We start from the raw sequence: 24,651 nt of genomic DNA, 5'->3' as shown, positions 1-24,651 counted from the left end.
AGGTATATAAGATGAAATGATTGGAGAAATTTAGAGCATTTAAAGAAGGAGCATCGATAATTGCCTGTTTGATTAAATCAAATTCTTTCTTTTCATGATGACCCCATTTAAAAACTGCATCTTTCTTAATCATTTGCTGTAACGGAAAAATAATTTGTGAGAAATAAGGGACCAACCTTTTGACAAAATTAATCTATCCAAAAAATGATTGCATGTTTTTTTTGTTATGTGGTGGAAAAATTTCTGAAATTTCTTTTATTCTGTCAGGGTTAATGTAAATTCCATTTTTTTGACACAATGAGCCCTAAAAATTTCCCTTCACGAAGAGCGAAAAAATACTTTTATTGGATTTAATGAAATCCCATATTTTCTACAACGTTCAAAAATTTGTTTTAAGTCATGTAAATGACTATTTCTGTTCTTTGAATAAATAATGTCATATAGATAAACAACCACTGTTTTATTTAATAGACATTTGAAAACTATATCCATGGCTCGTTGGAATGTGGCCCCTGCGTTTATTAAACCGAATGGAATTTTTTTGTAGGCATAAGTTCCCCATTTGGTTCTGAAAGTAGTCTTTAGCCTATCATCTGGGTGGACCATAATTTGATTATATCCAGAGAAACCATCAAGGAAAGAAATAAGTTCGGAACCAACCACTGATTATAAAATCTGTTCCATAGTGGGTAGAGGGAAATTATCCTTTTGACTAACCTTATTAAGATTCCTAAAATCTATACAAATTCAGATATCACCATTTTTATTCCTAACATGTACCAAGTTGGAAACCCATCTTGAATGCCTAACAAGAAAATGATTTTACCCTTAAGGAGTTTATTCAATTATGTTTTGATTTGATTTTCTAAGTTCAGATGATTTTTCCTTAGTTTTTGCTGGACATGTTTATCATTTGACAACATTGGAATTGTATGTGGAATGATGAAAGTATCAAATGTTTTAATATCTTCATAACTCCAAGAAAATACATCTTTATATTTTTTAAACAAATGAATGAAGGATAATCTTTCTTCAGACGAGATATCAAGTCCTAAATTTATGTTCTGAGGTTTAAGATCTATCCCAAGATTTATTAATTCAAATATCAGAGTTGAACTCTGTAGTTTTTAATTAGTAACTCTTTTAAATCTGTCTTTTAAATCATATAAATCCTCAAGTTTAACTACAGATTTGAGTATGGGATTATCCTCTATTTTCTATTTTAATTTACCATAGTGTTCATCCTGATCAATTATTTGGTCATTATATGATTTTTTAGAAGTTAGGAAACTTAAATGTCTTCTTCATCATTGAATACCTGCTAGTTTGTGATATTATCAAGAATGGATGACCTAAAGATTAATTCTATAGAAAATCTATCGGGATTGTAATCTTCGGATGGGATCAGTTTTGATGCAACGTTAGCAAGAAGGTCAATGTTGGCATTCTGAATTCTAGGAATAGCAGAAATATTAAACGCTAAAAAATGTGAAGTGAGAGAATGAACCAATCACTGATAATGCTTCAAGTATTTAGAGATACAATGCATCATGTTTCTTTCTTGTTTTATTACAATTTCTGAATCTCCATAAACTTGAATGCATTTAACGTCAAGGCTAATTGCTTTATACATACCTTAGACCAATGCTTCATATTCTGCAATATTATTTGTGCATTCGAATTCCAATCTGCATGTCAGCGTTGTCTCACACCTTCAGGATTAATCAATATGCAACCTTCTCCTGATCCATCACTTTATTTTGATCAATCAAAATACAGTGTCTAGAATAAAGAAATAACTGATGGTTTTACTAGCATATTTACACATCTGGAAAATCCTGTCTGTGAAAAATTTTCAATTTGAGAAGTTACAAAATTACTTAGAAATGGTGACATTTGTGCTTTAAAATTATCAAAAAATGATTGAGTAGAGTAGTTTCCAAGAATGTTGTTATTAAATGCTACTGCCTCATTTTCACCTTCAAAATCTGTTACTGAATGTTTCATATGTTTTTCTCAGTTGATTCTGATTTGATTCAGCTTTCCATTAAATGGGAGCCATAAGTGAGACCAATCAGTGGCAAAATAACCGTGTAGTTTTTCTGATCAATATCTACTAATAATTAAACTGTAGAAATATGGGATATCAGAAACAAGTATATCAATTATTTGACAAACTTCAGGATTCGAAGATAATCTAATAAGAACTGAATTCATTTCTCCTATGACTTTGACTTTTGTCCTATCAAGTTGCACAATGTGAACTAGAGTTTTCTAGGGTGACATGTTTAATTTCAGACAAACTGAATACGACATGATATTCAAAGAAGCCCTTGAATCTACCAAGCAATTATGTACATTTTTATTAAGTATTTCAAAAGTCAAAAGAAAAGGAGGAGCATGTGAGTTAGAATTGTCACCTATTAGAATAACATCAAAGGAATCAAATAATGAATTAACAGGAGGTTTTCCCATTCCGTTAGAAGCTTTGGATACTACAACAGTAGGAAGAGGGGAAGCAGGTACTGCATTCAATTCTTTTAGTAAAAAATTCTGTTGTTGCTTGAGTTTAGTGAGTTCATGAAGGGAAATGTTTGCTTTTATTTTCCTCATATCCTCAACTATATTGTACTCAATAATATCTGAAACTACTAAGGTTCTGGGTGAAGATGGAATTACTTGGGGAGAAGTGGAAGTCGATTTTTAACAACAACTTTATCTTTCGTAGTGGAAGTTGAAGGTTTTTATTTTTGAATTGGTTGTATTGTATCAACTAGACTTTTGCTTCTTGTGCTAACAGGTAATGCTTCATATTCATTTTCACTATCAGAAATAGGAATAAAATCCACATTCCATTTAACTCAGCTATTTGTTCATCTTGGGATTCATCAATAGAAAATTCTGCTTCTTCCTCATCTTCATCATCAATTTCTACATTAGAGATCATGTCTGGAGGTTGTGGATTAGCTGGCTGATTTCTTCTGAATGGTCTAAAAGGTTTTTTGGAAGAGGATTCAACTAAATTTTTTTTTATCTATACCATCACGTTAGATAAAGTTTTAAGAACTTGTTGTAAGCCTTCAAGATCAAATGGATCTTTAGGTGCTTTCTTTTTAGCTTCATCCTTAAATGTAACTCTTTTTAATTTTCTGTCTTCCTGATCTTTTTTCTTTTCTAGTGCATTTATCCCCTTCTCTACAGACACAACTTCTTTCATGTTTTCTACCAAGGTATTTTTATTAGCTCTATCTACAAAAATTCCTATGTTAGAAGGAAGAGATGAAATAGACATTTAGTTTGTACAACGACACCAGGTCTAGAAGTAGATGGGATTTTATTTAACAATTTGTTAAATCTAGAATTGAAATCTTTTATCTTTTCCCTTGAATTCATTTTTAAATTGGAATTGTCATTGATAAGAGATGCAGTTGACCGATCGTCACCAAATTTAGTAAAAATTGTTCTTCAAAAATATCCCAACTAGTAATAAAATTGGCTGGTAATGAAAAGTACCAAGACCCTGCTGATCCTATAAGAGTGTACATGAATAATCTGACAACACCATCTTCTTCATATACCCCATTAAGATTGATGGCTAACATATAGTTGTGAAGGTGTTCTTCAGTAGGTAAACCATCATCAGGATTGAAAGGGAAGCCATCTTTCAGGATGTTTCGGTAGAGGATGAAGTGGTGTTGGCATTTGAACAGCTCTCAGATTGATCCATGGTCTAGCTGCCATTATAACAGTTGGAGAGGTGGATGTGATGAAAGAAGAACTGGTAGGTGTGATAGTACTACTTGAGGAAGCACTAGTTGTTTGTGTAGAGGAAATGGAGATAGATGAAGTGAACGGTAGAGAAAAAGGAAATGAAAAGGAAGAAATGGAGATGTTGGTGAATGAGAGAATGACGTAATCTCACTAGTAGATGTTTAAGAATTTGATGTAGCTATTTTCATTTGGTGGGATTGAAGTGAAAATTCAAATGGCGAGATGCCAAGTTTTGCACTTTGGGACTAGGTTAAAACACAAGTTCCTTCAAAAATAGAAGTTATTCTTCCTTTAGAATCTTCCAATTTATTTATCAAATTGTAATTTCTGGTGATTTTGGAGTATAATCCACAGGGATTACCTCAGGAAGTATTCTAGGATACTTGGGAGGTGATTGTATAACTCCTGATCTAAAAGTAGGATATTCTAGAAGGGATCTGGAAGTTGTAGGAGATGCGGAGGGCGAATGAATCTTGGAATGGCTTTTCATTTTTGGATTGGACTTACTTTCCATTCATAGTTTGCATGCCTTCCTTCTAGCACCAAAAAGTGTTGAGGCCTCGAAAATTTCTACTTCAACACAAGGGGAAAACCACCTGGTTCGGACCTTAAGACAACTCCTTTTCCGTTTAAGTAGTGGCTCCGACTGGGGACAATGAGACCAATTTCGCAATGAAAGATGATTGAATGAATGTGTAATTCTTATAGTAGAGTGAAATAGATGGATTTGCAGCAATGAATCAAATGAAAAACATATACGTTAATCTACTCTATAACCCGATATTGTTTGACATTTATTTGGATGCGATCTATAATCATTTTCCTTAGTAAATGACAGTATAGATTTTTCAAACACCAATGGAAATGAAAATATTTCAAGATGATTAATTTGATTAAGTAGTTAATCAAAATAATGTGTATAACTCATATCACATTCAGAATGTCAAAGAAAATTGCTTAACATGTATAAAAATGTCAATGGCAGCATGATCAATAGTGAATACATGTAACATTGTTCTTTAAATATTAAGTAATAAGCAATTTGAAAAGATAAATTTACTATTTACTTATGAAAAAAATAGAGGTACAATGATAGAAATACCAGATACATTTAAGTTAGCTCATAAAAGAAATAGTAGCAGTTTATTCCTTCGCACAAAGATTGTTAGAAAATTATATATTACGGAGCAATGGAACACATAAAATATTGCAGAAATATAAACACATAAAACGCACAAAACAAGAGAGACACAGATATACGTGGTTCACCTAGTTTGGGCTACGTCCTCCCCGAACAACCAGTCCTTCCTTTATATTATTCAGCAAAATGAAGAGACACAACCTACAGCAAATCCGCTGTAATATCCTCTGTTTTCTCTCACAGTCTCACCTCTCTGTTTTTCGCTCACAGAATACACATCTATTTCACAGCCTCAAATACAATACCCTCATACAAAGAGAGGGGTTGCCTTCTAGGGCAAAAAACCCTAAACAAACATAAGTTCTACCGTCGGATCATCCGCCTAATGAACGACCTAGATTGACTAGAAATTACTATACTTTTACAAGGCAATTTTACATTTATTTTTGGCTTCGGGGGCACTGCCCCCGAGCCCCCGCACCCCCCCCGCGTGGAGAGGTGCAGAAAACTTCCTGGGGTATACATCTAATTGAAACAAAGACCTCTGAACAATCATGCTCCACACACAACAATCTCCCACTTGGAGAATGATTGTAGCAACTCCACCGCTGCTTCATTTGCTGGACAATGACTCCTATTTGGACCTGGTTGTTTCTCATCTGCATCATCATCCTTGAAGACCAATTGAAACTGAGCATGTTCTCAGTTTCTCCCTGGTTACAACTTTTGTTAGCATATCTGCACGATTTTGGCTAGTGTGTATATTTTCCAGCTTCAACTCTCCATCTTCCAACACTGATCGTATGAAATGGTACTTGAGCTGTATGTGTTTAGTCCTGGAATGAAATGCTAAGTTCTTTGCAAGATGAATGGCACTTTGGCTATCACTGTATAACGTGCTCATATCATGCTCCTTACCCAATTCACCCATAAACCTTTGTAACCAAATCATTTCTTTACTAGCCTCTGTAGCAGGAACATACTCTGCTTCTGTTGTTGAAAGTGCAACAACACTTTGGATTTTTGAAACCCAACTGACAGCTGTTCCTCCAACAATAAATACATATCCTGTAGTGCTCCTCCTATTATCTCTGTCACCTGCTATATCTGCATCAACATATCCTTGTAGGCATATGTTTGAACCACCAAAGCATAATGCTTGATTTGTGGTACCTTTCAAATATCTGAGAATCCATTTCACTGCCATCCAATGTTCCTTTCCTGGATTGTTCATGTACCTGCTTACAACTCCCACTGCATGTGCAATATCAGGCCTTGTGCAGACCATTGCATACATTAAGCTTCCAACTGCTGATGCATATGGAACTTTAGACATATAATCCATGTCTTCTTGGGTCTTTGGGCACATTTCCTTGCTAAGTTTGAAATGGCTAGCAAAAGGTGTACTAACTGGTTTTGCATTGTGCATGTTAAATCTTTTCAACACCTTTTGTATGTACTCATTCTGAGACAATGTTAATTTACGATTTTTCCTGTCTCTAGTTATTCTCATACCAAGGATTTGTTTTGCAGCTCCAAAATCCTTCATTGCAAATGAATTTGCCAATTTTCTTTTGAGCACATTTATTTCCTGCATGTTAGATCCTGCAACAAGCATGTCATCTACATACAATAACAATATAATATAGCTGCCATCATTTTGCTTTTTCAAATAAACACAATGATCAGAGTGACATCTAGTATAACCTTGTTCAGACATAAACTTGTCAAATTTTAGATACCACTGCCTTGGAGCCTGTTTTAAGCCATACAAGCTCTTCTTCAACCTGCACACTAGTTTATCCTTCCCTTTCACCTCATATCCTTGTGGTTGCTGCATATATATCTATTCCTCCAAATCCCCATGGAGAAAGGTTGTCTTTACATCTAACTGCTCAATATGTAAATCCTTAGCTGCTACAAGACTTAAAATAGTTCTGATTGAAGTCATTTTAACAACATGAGAAAATATTTCATCAAAATCAATACCTTTCTTCTGTGCAAACCCCTTCACCACAAGTCTAGCTTTATACCTCTATTTTCCTCCATCTTCTTCCTTTAGCCTGTAAACCCATTTATTTTGCAATGTTGTTTTACCTGCAGGCAACTTGACTAAGTCCCAAGTCTGGTTATGTGCTAAGGAGTCCATCTCTTCTTTCATGGCTTGCTCCCACTTCTTCCTGGTTTCTACCTGCACTGCTTCTTCATAACATTCGGGTTCACCAGAATCAGTCAACAATAAATAATATAATGAAGGAGAGTATTGTTCAGGGGGTCTACTTATCCTGGTAGATCTTCTAACACCACTTTTAGGTGTTTGGGATGCCTGTTGCTGTTGTGGTGGTTGTTGTTGTTGATTATTATTATTTTCAGGCACCTTTACCTTTTCAGTGATGTCATCAAGAACTGTGTATTCCTTGTTTTTGTTTTCTTTCTTCTTTTCCTACAACTGATTCTTATACAAGACCTTTTCATTGAATATTACATCTCTGCTCCTAATGATTTTGTGATTTTCATAATCATATAAGCGATAACCAAAATCATTAACACCATATCCAATAAAGGTACATTTCTTTGACTTTGCCTCAAGCTTTGTTCTATTTTCTTTATCAATATGGACAAAGGCCTCACAACCAAAAGGCTTTAAAAAAGAGTAGTTTACCTTTTTACCCGTCCATGCTTCCTCCGGAACACCACCATCCAAGGAACTTGAAGGCCCTCTGTTTATTAGATAAATAGCAGTATCTACAGCATCTGCCGAAAACTGTAAAGGCAATCCTGCATGCCATCTCATGCACCTTGCACGCTCCATGATTGTTCTAATCATCCTTTCTAACACACCATTTTCTTGTGGTGTTCTTGGAGCTGTCTTCTCTCTACGAATTCCATGCTCTGAACAGTACCTATCAAACTCTTTGCTGCAATATTCACCTCCATTGTCTGATCTAAGACACTTCAATTTCTTTCCTGTCTCAATCTCAACCAAATCTTTCCATTTCTTGAAAGTATCAAATACATCAGATTTATTCTTAATACAATAAATCCAAGTTTTTCTAGTTGCATCATCAATAAAAGTAACATAATAACGAGAGCCACCGAGAGATGATACCTGAGCAGGTCCCCATACATCTGTATGCACAAGCTCTAATTTTTCATTCTTCTTTTCTTTCCCAACTCTGAGAAATTTGACTCTCTTCTGTTTTCCATAAATGCAATTCTCACAGAAATCCAAATCAACATTCTTCAAACCCGACAACAAATTCCTTGAGTGAAGAATCTTCATCCCCTTTTCACTCATGTGTCCGAGCCTATGATGCCATAATGCTGCATCTGCTCCTTTGGAAGTTAAAGCATTAACAAAGTTAGAAATACCAGTGCATAAATACAATGTACCAACCTTTTTGCCTTTTGCTATTACCAGGGCTCCTTTGGTGACCTTCCAAGCTTTATCTGTGAAAGTTGTCACACAACCTTCACCGCCTAACTACCCTGTTGAAATCAGATTTTTCTTTAGATCTGGAACATGCCTTACCTCCTTTAATAGCCATTGGTTTCCATTCTGCTGTTTTACAAGAACCTTACCCATTCCAACGATTTTACAGGGTTTATCATCACCCAGACGAACTTGTCCAAAATCTCCTTGAACATAGTTATGAAAGTATTTCTTATCAGGTGTGGCATGGAATGAAGCCCCTGAATCTACCACCCAGGAATCAATAATATTTTCGAAAGAAAGAATCAAAGCATCTTGTAACACCTCACCTGTCACATTTGCTTCATGATTCTTTTCTTGTTGTGCATCTCCTTCTTTTCCCTTCCGAGATCTACAGTCTTTCTTTAGGTGTCCTTTCTTTCCACATTTCCAGCACGCTATCCCCGATCTGGACTTGGATTTGCCTTTCCTTGATTTACTGCGATATCCTGAGCTCTTTCCTCTTTCCATTTTTCTTCCTCTAGACTCTGCACTCAAAGAATTTCCCGATGTCTCACCAGAGCTTTTTCGTCACATTTCCTCGCTAAGGATAGGACCGACAACATCATCAAACTTTAAAGTACTAGATCCAGAAACGGAGTTACTAATGGCCATTACCAAACCATTCCAACTTTCTGGTAATGAGCACAAGAATAACAGAGCTCTAACTTCATCATCAAAGTTTACCCCTACATAACTTAATTGACTTGTAACTGTATTAAAATCATTTAAATGGTTTGCAACAGATCCACCTTTCGACATATTCATATTAAATAACTGTTTCATAAGAAATACCTTGTTTGAAGTTGAGGGTTTTTCATATAGTTTTGACAACGTCTTCATCAAACCCTCTGTCGTGGTTTCCTTCGAAATGTTGAAGGCGACTGACGCAACAAGGCACAACCGTATTGTTCCGAGTGCCTTTCTATCGAGAAGGTTCCATTCTTCGTCTTTCATACCCGTCGGCATCTTTGTTTTTCCGCCCAATGGTAGGTATAGATCTTTCTGATACAGATAATCTTCCATCTGCATCTTCCACAACGAGAAGTTTTGGCCGTTAAATTTCTCGACCCTAAACTTACCATCTTCTGCCATTGCTCCCACTCGAACTAGGAACCCTTCTTTCCTGCGAGTTTATCAGCCAAATATACCTTCGGCTCTGATACCAGTTGTTAGAAAATTATATATTACGGAGCAATGGAACACATAAAATATTGCAGAAATATAAACACAGAAAACGCACAAAACAAGAGAGACACAGATATACGTGGTTCACCCAGTTTGGGCTAAGTCCACCCCGAACAGCCAGTCCTTCCTTTATATTATTCAGCAAAATGAAGAGACACAACCTACAACAAATCCACTGTAATATCCTCTGTTTTCTCTCACAGTATCACCTCTCTGTTTTTCACTCACAGAATACACATCTATTTCACAACCTCAAATACAATACCCTCATACAAAGAGAGGGGTTGCCTTCTAGGGCAAAAAACCCTAAACAAACATAAGTTCTACCATCGGATCATCCGCCTAATGAACGGCCCAGATTGACTAGAAATTACTATACTTTTACTAGGCAATTTTACATTTATTTTTGGCTTCGGGGGTGCTGCCCCCGAGCCCCCGCTGGGGGACCGCTGGCCCCCGGACCCCCGCGGGGGGGACAAGTCCCCCCCACACCCCCCCCGCGTGGAGGGGTGTACAAAACTTCCTGGGGTATACATCCGACTGAAACAAATACCTCTGAACAATCATGCTCCACACACAACAAAGATGATTCCAGGAGTACAATAATGCAACTTCTCAAAATTCTTTATGAAAATTCCTAAACAATGTTCTAGTCGTTCTATTGAGAAAAGGATGAAAGTACAATAGTGTGAGTTTCGTAAGTCTTTCTTCATAAATTCAGGACCTTTATTTGATACAACAAGTAAGCTTAAATAAGAAAAAACAACTTAATCTATTATGCAAAGTGTTGAGGGAATTTAAACAAATCCCTTCAACAACGCTTAAAGGAGAACAATTTTTGGTAGAATTTCCTGAAAGTGATTTTTTTTGTCTTCATCAACTTCGTTTGTTCCATCGAATTTTGTGGATATCTATTTGCCTGTTTGATCTGATATGCCACTTATCAGCACAACTGTCTTCCTCTGTCATGAACTTGAACACACAAAACAGGAATTGATAAGAAGGTGTAATTTATGAAACTGATAAGTGAGTTTTATTTGAAAAAAATTACTTTTCAGGAAATCAACAAAAACATAGAGTCGTAATAAATTCCGAACACAACCATCATTGAGAGTCATGCAGAGTGAGGTCTGTGGTAAGAGTGGTGGACTTTACGGTCTTATCACAAATTTCTTTTAGACTAGGGGTAGACTTACAATAATTGCAATTAGGAGGAGACCAAGAGTACTTTATCTCTCAATCGCAATCGTGGAAAGATGAATGGCTAACAGTTTTTTCGGAGGGGGTCGGAAGTGGTAAGTGGTTTGTGAAGAGGGGAGTTTGGAAGAATAGACGAGTGACACATAGAGATGGGCTTGGACGAGAAAACCACTTTTTGGACCCCCCCTTGTGAGAAACTTAAAATTGAACATAGGGGGTTCCAAAACCATTATCTGCCATTGATATGAGTGAATATATCTGAATTGTTTATTAAATCAAGGCAAGTTAGTCTTTTATATCGCAATCGCAATCTGAATAGGAGGAAGAGGCAAGAAGCGATGATCATTGAGTTGGAGTAAATAATCTCGTCGGGTCCGGTCTAATCACAAATCGCAAATCGGTTGGGGTGAAGGGTTTATTATAAGCCGTGTCCCTTTAAACCTTGCGATTGCGGGATCCCGGGGTGACGTTAGGGATCGTGATGTCACTATGACATGGAGGATGATGTGGAATATGACGTGGCAGGTGACAAGTGATGTGGCTCTAAAGTCATTGCCGACGTTATATCGCAATCGGCATTGGGATGAGGCATGACTTTTTAAAATTTTTACGATTGCGGTATAGGCCCTAGACGCGATATTAATATAAATCATAGTGTATAATCCAGGCGAGTTCGAGACTTATCACATATCACAGTCGATGTTTGGAGTGGGGTTGGACTTAACCTCTTAAAATTTTGCGATAACCTCAGACGTGGGCTTTTATGGATTGCAATGGATAATCCCGTCAGGTCCGGACTAATTTCATATCGCAAAAGAGATAGGTAGCAGGACTTGGGCAATGGTTCTTGCGATTGTGCAGACGCGAGATTTTAGTGAAGTGAAGTTGATTTTCCCGTCGGGTCCGATTTATATCACAATCAAAATGGAGTTGGCGGAAGGGTCTTTTCCTTATGAAACTTTGCGATGTGGGGTATGGCGGAGTGTTGAAGTTTGTAAAGACTTCAACCTTCGGGAATCTTTAAAATATCCATTTTATTTTGTTTTTTAATCAAATAACCCATAATGTTTAATATTTAATCCTAAGTATAGTTTGTGTCTCGGGGACTATTTAATTTGGTTTTTTGGGATAATCAAGGTTTAATATTTGGGTTTTAATTAAAAATATTAAGTATAAAGCTTTGATATATATATATATATATATTAAGATGAAGGGTCTCTATTTTGATATAATAAATTTCATAGGAAATTTATAATACATTAAAATGGGGGTTGTTGGACAATACAACACTACCATAGTTGAATATGATCAACCATATTTAGCCATAGTAAACCATTGTGATTATATATTATATTTAACTATGATTGGCCACATTCACTATGGCTAGCAATGGTTGACTATAGTCACTATGGTTGATCAATGATGAGCATGTTTGTTCTTGTTCTATCAAGGTTGATAATGGTTTATTATAGTTGAATAAGGTTAATTTAAGATGATTGTGCTTACTCATGGTCAACTAAAGTTGAACATGGTTGACTATGATTGTCCATGGTTGAGTATAATTAATTAACATTGACATGGATGACTATGGCTAACTATGATTAACTATGGTAAGCCTTAGTCAACAATGATCAACCATGTTTTTATTTTATTTTTATCACATTATAATGTTGACTTTTTGTTTGTCACATTACAATATTGGTTATTGTTTGTCACATTATGATGCAATTTTTTGTTCATCACATTGTGATGTTGATTTTTGTTCGTTAGATTGTGATGTTGATATTTTTTTTGGTACATAATTTGGGATGTTGTTTTTTGTTCATTAGATTGTGATGTTGATATTTTTTGGTACATAATTTGTGATGTTGATATTTATTTTTCATATTGTGAAGTCAATTTTTAAACATGGTTGTTAATGATAAATTGTGGATGACTATTGTGAACAATTTTTACCATGGTTATTATTTTTTAACTCGAAATGAATATGGATTACTATGGTGACCATGATTAAACATAGTTGAGTTGGTTTAACCATAGTTGAATATGGTTACATTGTTGGAATTAAAAAAAAAAAAAATTAAATATTATGTAAACTTTAAATTTTATTAGTTATAAACCTTATTATGAAACTTTATTCAATCTAGTACCTTATTCATAAAATATTATAAATAAAACCTTATTTAAACTTATTAAAAAACCTTAATATTAACTTTATTAATAAACTTTATCATTAAACCTTTTTAAATCTTATTAATATCAATATCAGTATTATTAAACGATTTTAAACCTTTACTATGATTGAGTAAGGTTGACTATTGTTAGATCATGGTCAACTATATTTGAACATGGTCGACTAAGGATGACTATTGATGAATAAGGTTGACTATCATTGACTATGGTAAATATATGGTTGACCATGATTGACTATTTAAACATTGACTATAAAAGTTCAATGTAAAGGTTGACCGTGTTTGACTATGTCATCATGTTATAACATTATTATTTCTTTGTCACATTGTGATGCCAAGGTTTTTTCATTAGATTATGATGTTGATTTTTGTTTGATACATTGCGATGTTGATATTTATTTGTCATATTGCAATGTCAATTTAGAAGCATGGTTGTCTATGGTCAACTATGGTTGATTATGGGTGAACATTGTTGACCATGGTTTTCAATATTTAACTATAGATTAATATGGTTGACCATGTTAACCATGAATTACCAACCATAGTGGCCATGATTGAACATCATTGAGCTAGTTTAACTACAATTGAATATGGTTTCATTGTTGAGAAAAATATTAAAAATAAATATTGAAAAAGCTTAAATATAAACCTTATTAATATTAATAAAACCTTATTGAACCTTAATATTAATTTTATTTTTTGTTGTTGTTGATTTAAAATTATATTGCCTCAAAATGACTTCATACAAAATCAGGTATCACTGTTTGATCTAAGTCTAGTCAAAGTTTGCCACAAGGGAAACCAATACTATTGATGATGGGCAATAAGTTAGGTCTATCAAAATGTAAGCAACTATAATTGCTAAGTCCATGAAGATTGAAATAACTTGAACTACTAAAAGTAAAATACATAAGTTGTGGCTAAGTATGGCATCAAGTATCTGATGAAGTGATTGCGGTTGGATATTGGGCATTGGTACCTGCATGTGTTGGAGGTTTAAAGCCACATTGGAGATAAACTTCTATGTAAGCTTGTCAAGCATCCATATTGATAAGACAAGAATACAGATGGTGTTGAACTTGTTGAAGTTCATTCATGAGGAAGGATATGATGTCATTGTGGTCTTCATATTTTTCCTTCAAGACCCTGCCCAAGAGTGTCTTCATTTGCTAGTGGAGGGTAATGTAGTTTAGATATTAGCTAGGTATTCCCTTGACATGAATAGGACCAGGAACCCAATTGGCTACTTCAACTTGGATTTTAGAGTCTGAGTAGGCTTGGAAATCATTGGTGGTCAAGGCTTCAATTTGACAAATTTCCTCTTGGATTTCTGGAGGAGTGAAAAATGTTTTATTTTATTTTATTTTATGTTTTGGATTGGGCTTGGGGTCAGCCTTGAGGGCCTCTGCCACCAGACCCTGGAGACATCATCCTCTATCAGGGTATGTTGTGTCGAGTTACTAGAGACCAAAGTGAGAACACTTCCCAAAGAACAAATAAACTGGGGAGATTGTAAAATAGAGAAGAGAGTAAAAATAATTCCCAAGAAAAACTGAATTTCCAAGGGAGTTTGGAGAAATTTCTTGTGAGGTTAAGAAATATATGGAAAGAAATGGAAGGAATCCAGATAGGGTATGAGAACAAAAAATAACCAAGAATACCGAAACCAATGCACACATCGTTGCACTTTGAAAACTATATGCCGATATCCACCAAACATAAGATAAAGAATTGAAAGAGTTTAAGGAAATGTAGAGATTAGATGAAGAACAAATTACCTAGCATTTTTCAAACCACCAGGCTTGAACCTGCGTCAAAATAAGGACATGTTGTTTCTTTTCACTACCCTCCCATGCATGAACTTCCACCATGGCTGACACCAATGTTCCAGAGGTAACCTCGTATGTTGTTGCTATATTTTTCCCCTCACAGACACTCAACACCTAGTGCATGCACTAGAGGTCAACATCCTCGTCGTCAAGGCCTCCCTGAATTACCATTCAAACATAGCCATTTCCATCGGAATAAGCCATCTTCGAAACCATAGCTAAACCATACAAATTTACTTAATATTAATTTTATTATTAAACCTTTTAAAACCTTATTAATATTAATATTATTAAACAATTTTAAACCTTGACTATGATTAAGGTTGACTATAATTAAATATGGTTAACTAAGGTTGATTGAGGATGATTACGAGTGAACAAGGTTGACTATCATTAACTCTGGTAAACGTATGGTTGCCTATTTAAACATTGACTATGTTTAACTATGTCATCACTGTATTGTATTATTGTTATTTGTTTGTCACAGTGCGACATCATTTTTTTATTCGTCACATTATGCTGTTGATTTTAGTTCATCATATTGTGATTTAGATTTTTTCTTTATCGCATTATGATGTAGATTTCTTCTTTTTATTGTAACATATCCCTACGATCCCTAGCTCATACTATAAGTAGAAGGAGGAAATTGCTAACATGACCCAACCTCCAAAGTTCAATTATGCAGATGGGGTGTAAATTTTTCGACCTTTTTTTAATTTCTTAAAACTTAAAACATGTAACATCGTTGTGTTCGTCTTGTCAAGACCCGCGCAATGATATAACTTTTTCCTCAATTTGACTCTTCGATCAAAAGCTATGGCCATTCAAAGATTGTCCCATGAGATAGTGTCATGTCACCTTGGCCTACCATGTGGCACCTATGTGGTCCACATGTGGCTATCCAATTCAAGTCCACCTCATTGACGCTTGGAAACGTGACCCCAGTTGTTGACCCATTCATACCGGGATAACTATTATCCCCATTCTATGGTTTACCCAACCCAACATTTAACATATATATAACATATATACTAGGTATGCAGGTGTAGGCCCCTCTATGATCATGTTACCCTGTGAATAAATTCCTAGCGGTATTCTTTGTGGTCCCTCATTGGATCTACTAGGGTGAACCTTTCTAGATGGTGTGGATCCTCAGTGGACTTTATCGCCAACATGTTCTATCACCATTGGTTATAATTGCATGCTCGTATCATATTAAATCCCATCGGAAATGGAAATGAATCATTAATAAATCATTGAGGACGCAATACCAGGGTGACATCACCACATCACCCCGAGGATTAAACCCCAATAGAAATGGACTTAACTCCATAATATATCATCAAGGACACAACACCAAGGTGACATCACCACATCACCCTGAGGATTAAACCCTGATGGAAATGGAATTGACTCCATAATAAATTGTCGAGGATGCAACACTGGGGTGACGTCAATGACCATTTTCGCTAGGGTGATGCCACCCTCCATCTGGCCCTATTCTCGGTTTGCCATCTGTCACACGAATATAGGCCATTCAGACCCAAAAACCCCCAAATATGTGTGACATGTGTCCTTCTCCCAAGTTTCCATGTAGCTCTTAGGCCAAGTCACTTGCCATGCTAGCCATGGGCCCCACCTAGTCTTACTCTGCATGGTAAAACTTAGATTTCATGTTATAAGTGGGTTGGGCATCCTACGTTTTGATGCGCCAACCTCTTATCAACTGAACCCATTATGCCAAGTCACCTCAAGAGTAAAATCACGGGAGATTGCAACATTCCCTTCTTCAAAAACCACCAGGGTTCAAGACTTATAGGGATAATCCAATGGAAGTTGTTCTCTAAGCGGATTGACGATTTAGAATCTCCCTGTGCAATCCACATTAGAATATGCTCAAAACGCACTTGTTGGCTTATAACCCCTTATAAACATAAATCATGATTTACATTATATTCATGGCATATGGGCGCATTGGATCACAATATCCCACGAGTTTTATCCTACGAGTTTCCTTTGGTGTCTCCTTTAATAACCTCCAGTGAAAAAGTCTCGGGGTCATCCAATTGCCATGAGCCTTACCCATCAACAATCCAGATTTCTCCCGTTTAAGCACTTAATCATCGTTATTGGTTACAAGATTGAAGAGGGTTTACACCATTTCCCTTTAAAGTACTGCACTTCATATTTAAGGATTCTAGCTCTGCGTACTTTACCAATCATCAGTGCAAAAGTAAGAGGCCTTTACCAGGGTCTAAGTGCATGTGAATATACATATAATTGTGCAGCTCCATTGGAGCTATCCCTCCTAAGATTTGCAAAGGGCTTAAACCCATATATATATATATATATATATATATATATATATATATATATATATATATATATATATATATATATATATATATATATTATTACTTATATATATATATATATATATATAATATATTAAAAAAAAACTTAACTGAATCAATCCCTTCATTCAAACTCAGGCCCATTAGGTTAGTTTCAAGCTTATAATAGTTTAGAGATTTATTGTCTCTTGGACTAATAATAATTAGACAATAATTTGCGAAATTCATACAAGAAGCCATTCATTCACTCGGGAGTCTTCTAGGAAAATCAACATTCCTTATGTATGCCACAAATCAAAATCCATATTAGATCACAAGCATAACCAAAACATTTATTCAATACTAAAAAAATAAATCACATTCCATAGCATATTATAAGCATTAGACCAACACATTGAAATAATACCAAAACAAGCCTTAATTCCACACATTTAACATATGCTTGACATTGAAGGTGCAAATCTTGTGTATACTTATATAATTAAATGTGCTCAGTGACTAATATTGGGACTTAAACTCTCCACCCAACCATAGACAAGCTGCAACCAAGTCATTCTTATAATTGTCACCCCCCAACTAGATTCCAAAGCTTGAGGATGGAGCGCTTACCATATAAAATCGATAATTCCAGCTGAAACAAGGCTTCCAAGATAACCCACCTTTACCCACCAACAAATAATATAACCAAATGCACCAAAACTCACTTCCCTTAACCATTCTCAACAATTTCCCATTGTCATGTCATAGGGCTTAATCTTGGTTAGCTTCATCATAGGGGTCTTTTGTTTCACAGAGTCACATATCTAATAAAGAGTGTAATATTATTATAACGTGGGAAGGTTCTTAAGATAAAAATCTTCCCAATGGTTTCTTTAGTCCTAATGCAAGCCACCCTTGGTGGTTTCTTCAACCCTAGATAAGCCACTACCCAATTATGAGAAGAGGAGAGCTCAATAAAAAAATGTGGGAAGGTTCATCAGTCGAAAGCTATTGATAAATCAGTAGGTTCTTCATACTACAAGCTTTGTAGTGGTTTCCTAAGGCAATAAACTCTCGGTGGTTTCTTAAATCCTTAGGCAACCAAAGGAGGATGAGTGTTCAACATGGGAAGGTTCATCATCTGGACAAGCTACTGATGGGTAAAGAGATCACCTCTCCAGGTACTTCCTCAGTGAGTCGAGCACCGAAGCTTTAGTCGCAAATAAACTCGTAGTTTTGCAACCCTCACAAATACTTGAGTGTCTCTTTCCATTCTAGTAGTTTCATCAATCCAAAAACTTCCCAGTGGATTCGTTAATGCAAGGAAAACCACTTTTGGTTGCTTCATTAGTCTTTGGTAAGCCACTTCTCTCCATATCCAACTAGCAAACCCTCTTGGCTTCATCAACTCGTCTATTTTTAGTTTGAGTTCTCTCTCTCTCTGTCGAGTTTCCTCTTAGCATTTCGTTTCTCTTCATGAGGAACTTCTTGCTTTCTTCCTTTCCCCTTATGCTAACTTTGCCCCTTCTGAATGGAAGAATGAATGTTACTAGGAACCTTTTGGCCTCATTTCTCTTTTCAAAATGAGCCTCTTGACCTCTTTTCTCTTCTCAGCATGAGATTTTCGACCCCCTTTCTCATGGTCATTCTCTCTCTATGTGAATAGGGTCCTCCCCCTTAGTACGTGAGAATTTGTTTTCAAGAATGCTCTCTTCCCCATCTTGGCCATGTTGGGAAATGACAACAAGAAATTCCAATTTAATTTGTCCTTGAATTAAACTGAGAATTAAAATCGAATTTTATTCTCATAACAACTTGTAAATAGTTAATTAAGTTTAATTAACTTAATTAGCTTAGGAGTTTCGAGTTGGAAGTCTTTTTGTAGTCATGTATATGTTCTCCCTAAGTTTTAGTGGTCTATTATGAGTTTAAATTGAGTTGGAAATTAGATCACTCAGTTTACTGAGTTAATTTAAGTTAAATTAGTTCCAAACTATTTGAGGAACTAATAGAGGACTAATAGTGAGTTGGTTCACTAATGCATCCAATAGTGATACTCCAGTTAATTGAAGATTCCCTCATGAGAAATTCATGCATGTCAGTTCATAGAAAGACCCAATTGAGACTAGAGTGCAGGGACAATGCACTATCAATGATATTATTTATTGGAGTGTAAATATCATTCATGCATCAGAGATTGATCCTATGTTTGTATTGCACAGTTATGGAAGCATGAATTCCCTTTAAATACAGGCTATTCATCATAGGAATTACGCAAGAGATTAGGGGCTTAGAGAGCTGCTAAATAGGCAAACGATTTAGCTTGAGCTAGCTTATGAGTTGAGAGAGTTGAGCATACTTGTGCGGAATTGTTCTAGTGAGAACAAGCTTTGTATATTCACTCATATTTCTGATAAATGCAATACAAATAATGAGTTTTTGAGTAGTAGCTTTCCCCATATACATATTGTGTTATGTGCCATTGATTTGTCTTCTTCTTTTTCATATTTTTCTCATTTATCTATTGGTTTCCGCTGGTTGAAAGTAGAAGTAGATTCTTGTCTTTTTCTTTAGTACATTTCATGAGCTTGTGAATCTACAATATTTTCTACATGGTATCAGAGCTAAGAACAATATACTAGAGGAGATTTCAAAGTTTTGAGTTTGGGTTATAGGTGAAATTCAAATTTGCAATTCATACTTCAGGATCGGTAGATGGTGTTCTACGGTTTGCGACTCGAGTATGCCTTGGAAGGCAACTCAAAATTTATAGTCTGGAGGGACAGAATGGAGACTGTGCTAGAGGATAATGGCTTGAAGAAATTCATTGATAAAGAAATTACTAAGCCAATAGCATCAGATACACAAAATTTGGCCAAATGGAATAAGTGTGTGGCGAAGGCGAGGCAGATAATACTTGAGGGAGTTTGAGACCACATTGTCTCAAGTCTCCATGGAAAGGAAACTCTGTATGCTATGTGGAAAACATTGGTAGACTTGTATCAAAACAACAATGACCAAAGGAAATTGTAATTGAAGGAAAGACTTGGAAAAATCAAAATGGAGAAAGGTGAGACTATTCCAAAATACTTGATCAAGTTCACTCAATGTCGTGATTAACTTGGAAGTGTTGGAATCACAGTTGTCGAGGATGATATGGTGAGTCTCGCTCTTCTAGGAATGCCAACGAGTTGGCATATTTATCAGGATTCTATCAATGGTGGGGAGAAGCTGCTGGATTGGGAACGACTGTGGTCGGATTTGATGCAGGAGGAGATCAGGAGGAACACCAGGGATAGCTCTTCATCAAACATTGATGATGAAGAGAACTATGCCTTAGCAATTAAGGCGAAGAAGGGGAAATGAAAGATTTCCATTCCAAATCGGATTCTTATCACGGAGGTAATAAGAAAGACATGAAGAAAGTTAAGTGATTTCATTGTCATGAGCTTGACCATTTTTCTACAAATTGTCCACTCAAGAAGTCCAAGAAGAAGTCCTTAGGAGGAGCGACGAGTGAGGTTTTGGCCTCTCAATTCGAATTAGACTTTTCCCTCATTGCATGCATGGTGTCATCAATGAGGGGAAGTGTATGGTACTTAGGCAGTGGAGCTTAATTCCACATGACTGGAGACAAAGAGTTATTTAGTGACCTGGAGTGGAAAGATCTCCAGATGCATATCGATATGGGTGATGACGAGAAGTATATTGTTACTAGATTGGGCATGATTACTTTTCACAGGGAGCATGGGGCTCCACTCGCATTGAAGAATGTTATGTATGTGCCCGGGCTGAATAAGAACTTGGTATTTGTTGCCATGCTTGAAGATAGAGGCTATGATGTGATCTTCTCAAAAGGAAAGGTGTTCCTTCAACACATAGCCATGGGTCAAGTAAAGAAGATAGGGATTCAGGTGAAGAATCTCTATAAGATGGAGGTAGAGGAGTGTGATACTTTGAACACAAAATAAGAAAGGGTGTAGAGCTGAGATGTTGGTGAGTTGTGGCACAGGTGATTGGGCCACTTGCATCATGGGGCTTCAAAGATATTGCAACAGATCTCTACTGGTCTTCCCAAAGGTACGCTTGAGAAAGTTGATACATGAAAGGGGTGTACTTTGGGAAAATACACCAAGTATTCCTTTCACGTTAGAGATAGTCGAGTAGAGGCTATTCTAGAGCGAGCCCATTCAGATGTGTGTGGACCATTCTCGACAACATCCAGGTCCAAACACAAGTATTATTTTATATTGATGACTATTATTGTAAATGTTGAATATTTTTCATGCGGAAAAAGGATCAAAATTTCACAAATTTTTGTGAGTTTAAAGCATTGGTGGAGAAAGAGTTGAGCAAGAAGGTTAAAGCTCTACAGAGTGATAACAGTGGTGAGTATGTCTCAAACGAGTTTAAGAACTTTTGTGCATAGGAAGGGATTAAACAGGAATTGACAACACCCCATAACCCTCAGCAAAATGGGGTGGCTGAGAGGAAGAACAAAAGCATAGTAGGGGAAACAAGGGCCATGTTGCATGATCAAGGCCTACGACTACACTTGTGGGCTGAGACATGCAACACAATGATTTATGTTCAGAACCATAGCCCACATCGGATACTTGAGATGAAGACACTAGAGGAGGCTTATTCCGGTAAGAGGCCAAATGTTGGTCACTTTAGGATTTTTGGGTCATCAGTATATTTCTATGTGACCAAAGATGCACGGAAGAAGCTTGAGCCGAAAAAAGAGTTAGAGATATTTGTGGGGTACACTGATACACCTCACAACTATCGGGTTTACTTGCTGACCAGCAGGATGAAAATGTTTCACAGTGATGTCAGAGTCAATGAGGAGAATGCCATGCGAGTTTCCCTTGAGAGGGAGCTTGAGCTACATGCAGATGAGGAGATTTTAGCTCCTAAGGTTGAGGAGCCTCAGATTGATATGAAGCAACCACATGCAAAGGATCAAAGAGTGGAGACATCCACTCAGGTAGAGTCTTCCAAAGAGGGAAGAAAGCGCACCAGATAGGCTGACAAATTGTTGGAAGATGCACGGGAGAATGTGGGAGCACCCACTTCTCAGCGCTGGGAGAGGAGGTCACCTGAGAGGTACACCAGATACATGGCTCTTTTGGGCGAATGTGTTGTGATAGAGCCACCTTCCTTTAAGGAAGCAATGCAACAATAGGTTTGGGTTGATGCCATGGTGGAGGAGTATGACTCCATAGTTTGTAACAATGTTTGGGATGTGGTTCCGAGATCGGAGGACAAGTCAGTGGTGAGATCTCGCTGGATTTACAAGGTAAAGAAAGCTACAGATGGTAGTGTGGAGAAGCATGAGGCTATATTTATGGCCTGTGGCTTTTCACAGGTAGAGGGGATTGACTATGATGAGACATTTTATCCTATTGCAAGGTACTTGTTAATCATATCTATATTGGCACTATCAGCACAGATGGGTTGGAAGATACATCAGATGGATGTGAAGACAAGCTTCCTTAATGAAATGATTAAGGAAGAGGTGCACATAGAGTAGCCTGAAGGTTTTGAAACCTTTGACTGACACGAGTCACATGTGTGTCAGCTCAAGAGAGCTTTGTATGAGTTGAAGCAAGCACCCCGTGCTTGGTACACAAGGGTAGATAACTACTTCACTGGGTTGGGTTTCACGAAGAGTGAAGTGGATGTGAACCTGTGCCACATAGTGGTGGAAGGTAAACTATTGATCATTGTACTTTATGTTGATGATCTCATACTGACAGGTGATGATCAGCTGATCAAGTCTTGCAAGGAGGATCTTGCAAGAGAATTTGAGATGAATGACATGGGGCTCATGCATTACTTTCTTGGCATGGAGGTATGTCAGGGAGATGGGGATTTGTTTGTGTCTTAGGGCAAGTATGCCAATGAGATACTCAGAATATTGCGCATGTAGAGTAGCAAACCCATGGAGACTCCTTTAGCAGGTAATTGGAGAAAGGAGGATGCTACTTTAGGGGAAGTAGTGGAAGCTATCGTTTACAGGCAACTTGTGGGTTCACTCATGTACTTGGTGAACACATGACCGCATATGTGCTATGTCGTTAACCAACTTAGTCAAGTGATGGTTAGGCCTACCAAGCTATATTGGAAGGCGACAAAGCATGTGTTGAGATACCTCAGGGGCACTTCTCATAATGGATTATGGTACAGACGAAGAAAGGGAGTGAAGACTCAAGGCTTCACCGATGCAGATTGGGCAGGAGTCAATTCGGTAGGAAGAGCACATCATGAGGGATCTTTAGTATTGGGTTAGCGGAAATTTCTTGGTACAACAGGAATCAAAGATCGGTTGCACTTAGTTTGGTAGAGGCAGAGTACATGGCTACGAGTCAGACAGCATGTGAGGCCATCTGGATGAGGAAGATCCTGGTTGGTCTATTTGGGCATCAGACGGATCCAACTGTGATTTACTGTGATAATCGAAGTTGTATCAAATCTCTGAAAATATAGTTTTTAAATGATCGGTCCAAGCATATTGATATCTGATATCATCATCTTAGAAATTGTGTATTGAGGCGAATTATGTTGTTAGAGTACATTCCCACGAAGGAGCAAGATGTTGACATTTTGACAAAGGCATTGTCAAGATGCAAATTCGAGTTTCATAGAGACAAGATCGGGGTAGTTGATAATCCCTTTCTTATTGAGAGGGAGTGTTGAGAAATGACAACAAGAAATTCCAGTTTAATTTGTACTTGAATTAAGCTGAGAATTAAAATCAAATTCTATTCTCATAACAACTTGTAAATAGTTAGTTAAGTTTAATTAACTTAATTATCTTAGTAATTACGAGTTGGAAGTCTTTCTATAGTCATGTATATGTTCTCCCCAAGTTTCAGGGGTCCAATATGAGTTTAAATTGAGTTAGAAATTAGATCACTCAGTTTACTTAGTTAAGTTAATTTAAATTACCTCCAAACTGTTTGAGGAACTAATAAAGGATTAACAGTCAGCTGGTGCACTAATGCATCCACTAGTGCTACTCCAGTCAACTGAAGATTCCCTCATGAGAAACTCATGCATGTCAGTTCAGAGAAAGACCAAACTAAGACTAGAGTGCAAGGACAATGTACTATAAGTGGTATTATTTATTGGAGTGTAAATATCATGCATGCGTCATAGATTGATCCTATGTTTGGATTGCACAATTTTGGAAGCATGAGTTCCATATAAATTCAGGCTATTGATCCTAGGAATTACACAAGAGATTAGGGGCTTGGAGAGTTGTTGAATAGGTTAAGGATTTAGCTTGAGCTAGCTTGTGAGCTAAGAGGGTTGAGCATACTTGTGCAGAATTGTTCTAGTGAGAACACGCTTTGTATATTCACTCATATTTACGATAAATGTAATATAGTTAGCTAGGTTTTGAGCAGTGGCTCTCCCCAGATACATCTTGTGTTATGTGCCATTGATTTGTATTCTTCTTGTTCATATTGTTTTCATCGATCTATTGGATTCCACTGGTTGAAAGTAGAAGTAGATT

Source organism: Pinus tabuliformis, chromosome 1_1 (assembly GCF_031772625.1).
Source record: "Pinus tabuliformis cultivar Carrire ecotype Pingquan chromosome 1_1, CPIR1, whole genome shotgun sequence".
Classification (NCBI taxonomy): Eukaryota; Viridiplantae; Streptophyta; class Pinopsida; order Pinales; family Pinaceae; genus Pinus; species Pinus tabuliformis.
This window is presented reverse-complemented; position numbering follows the sequence as displayed.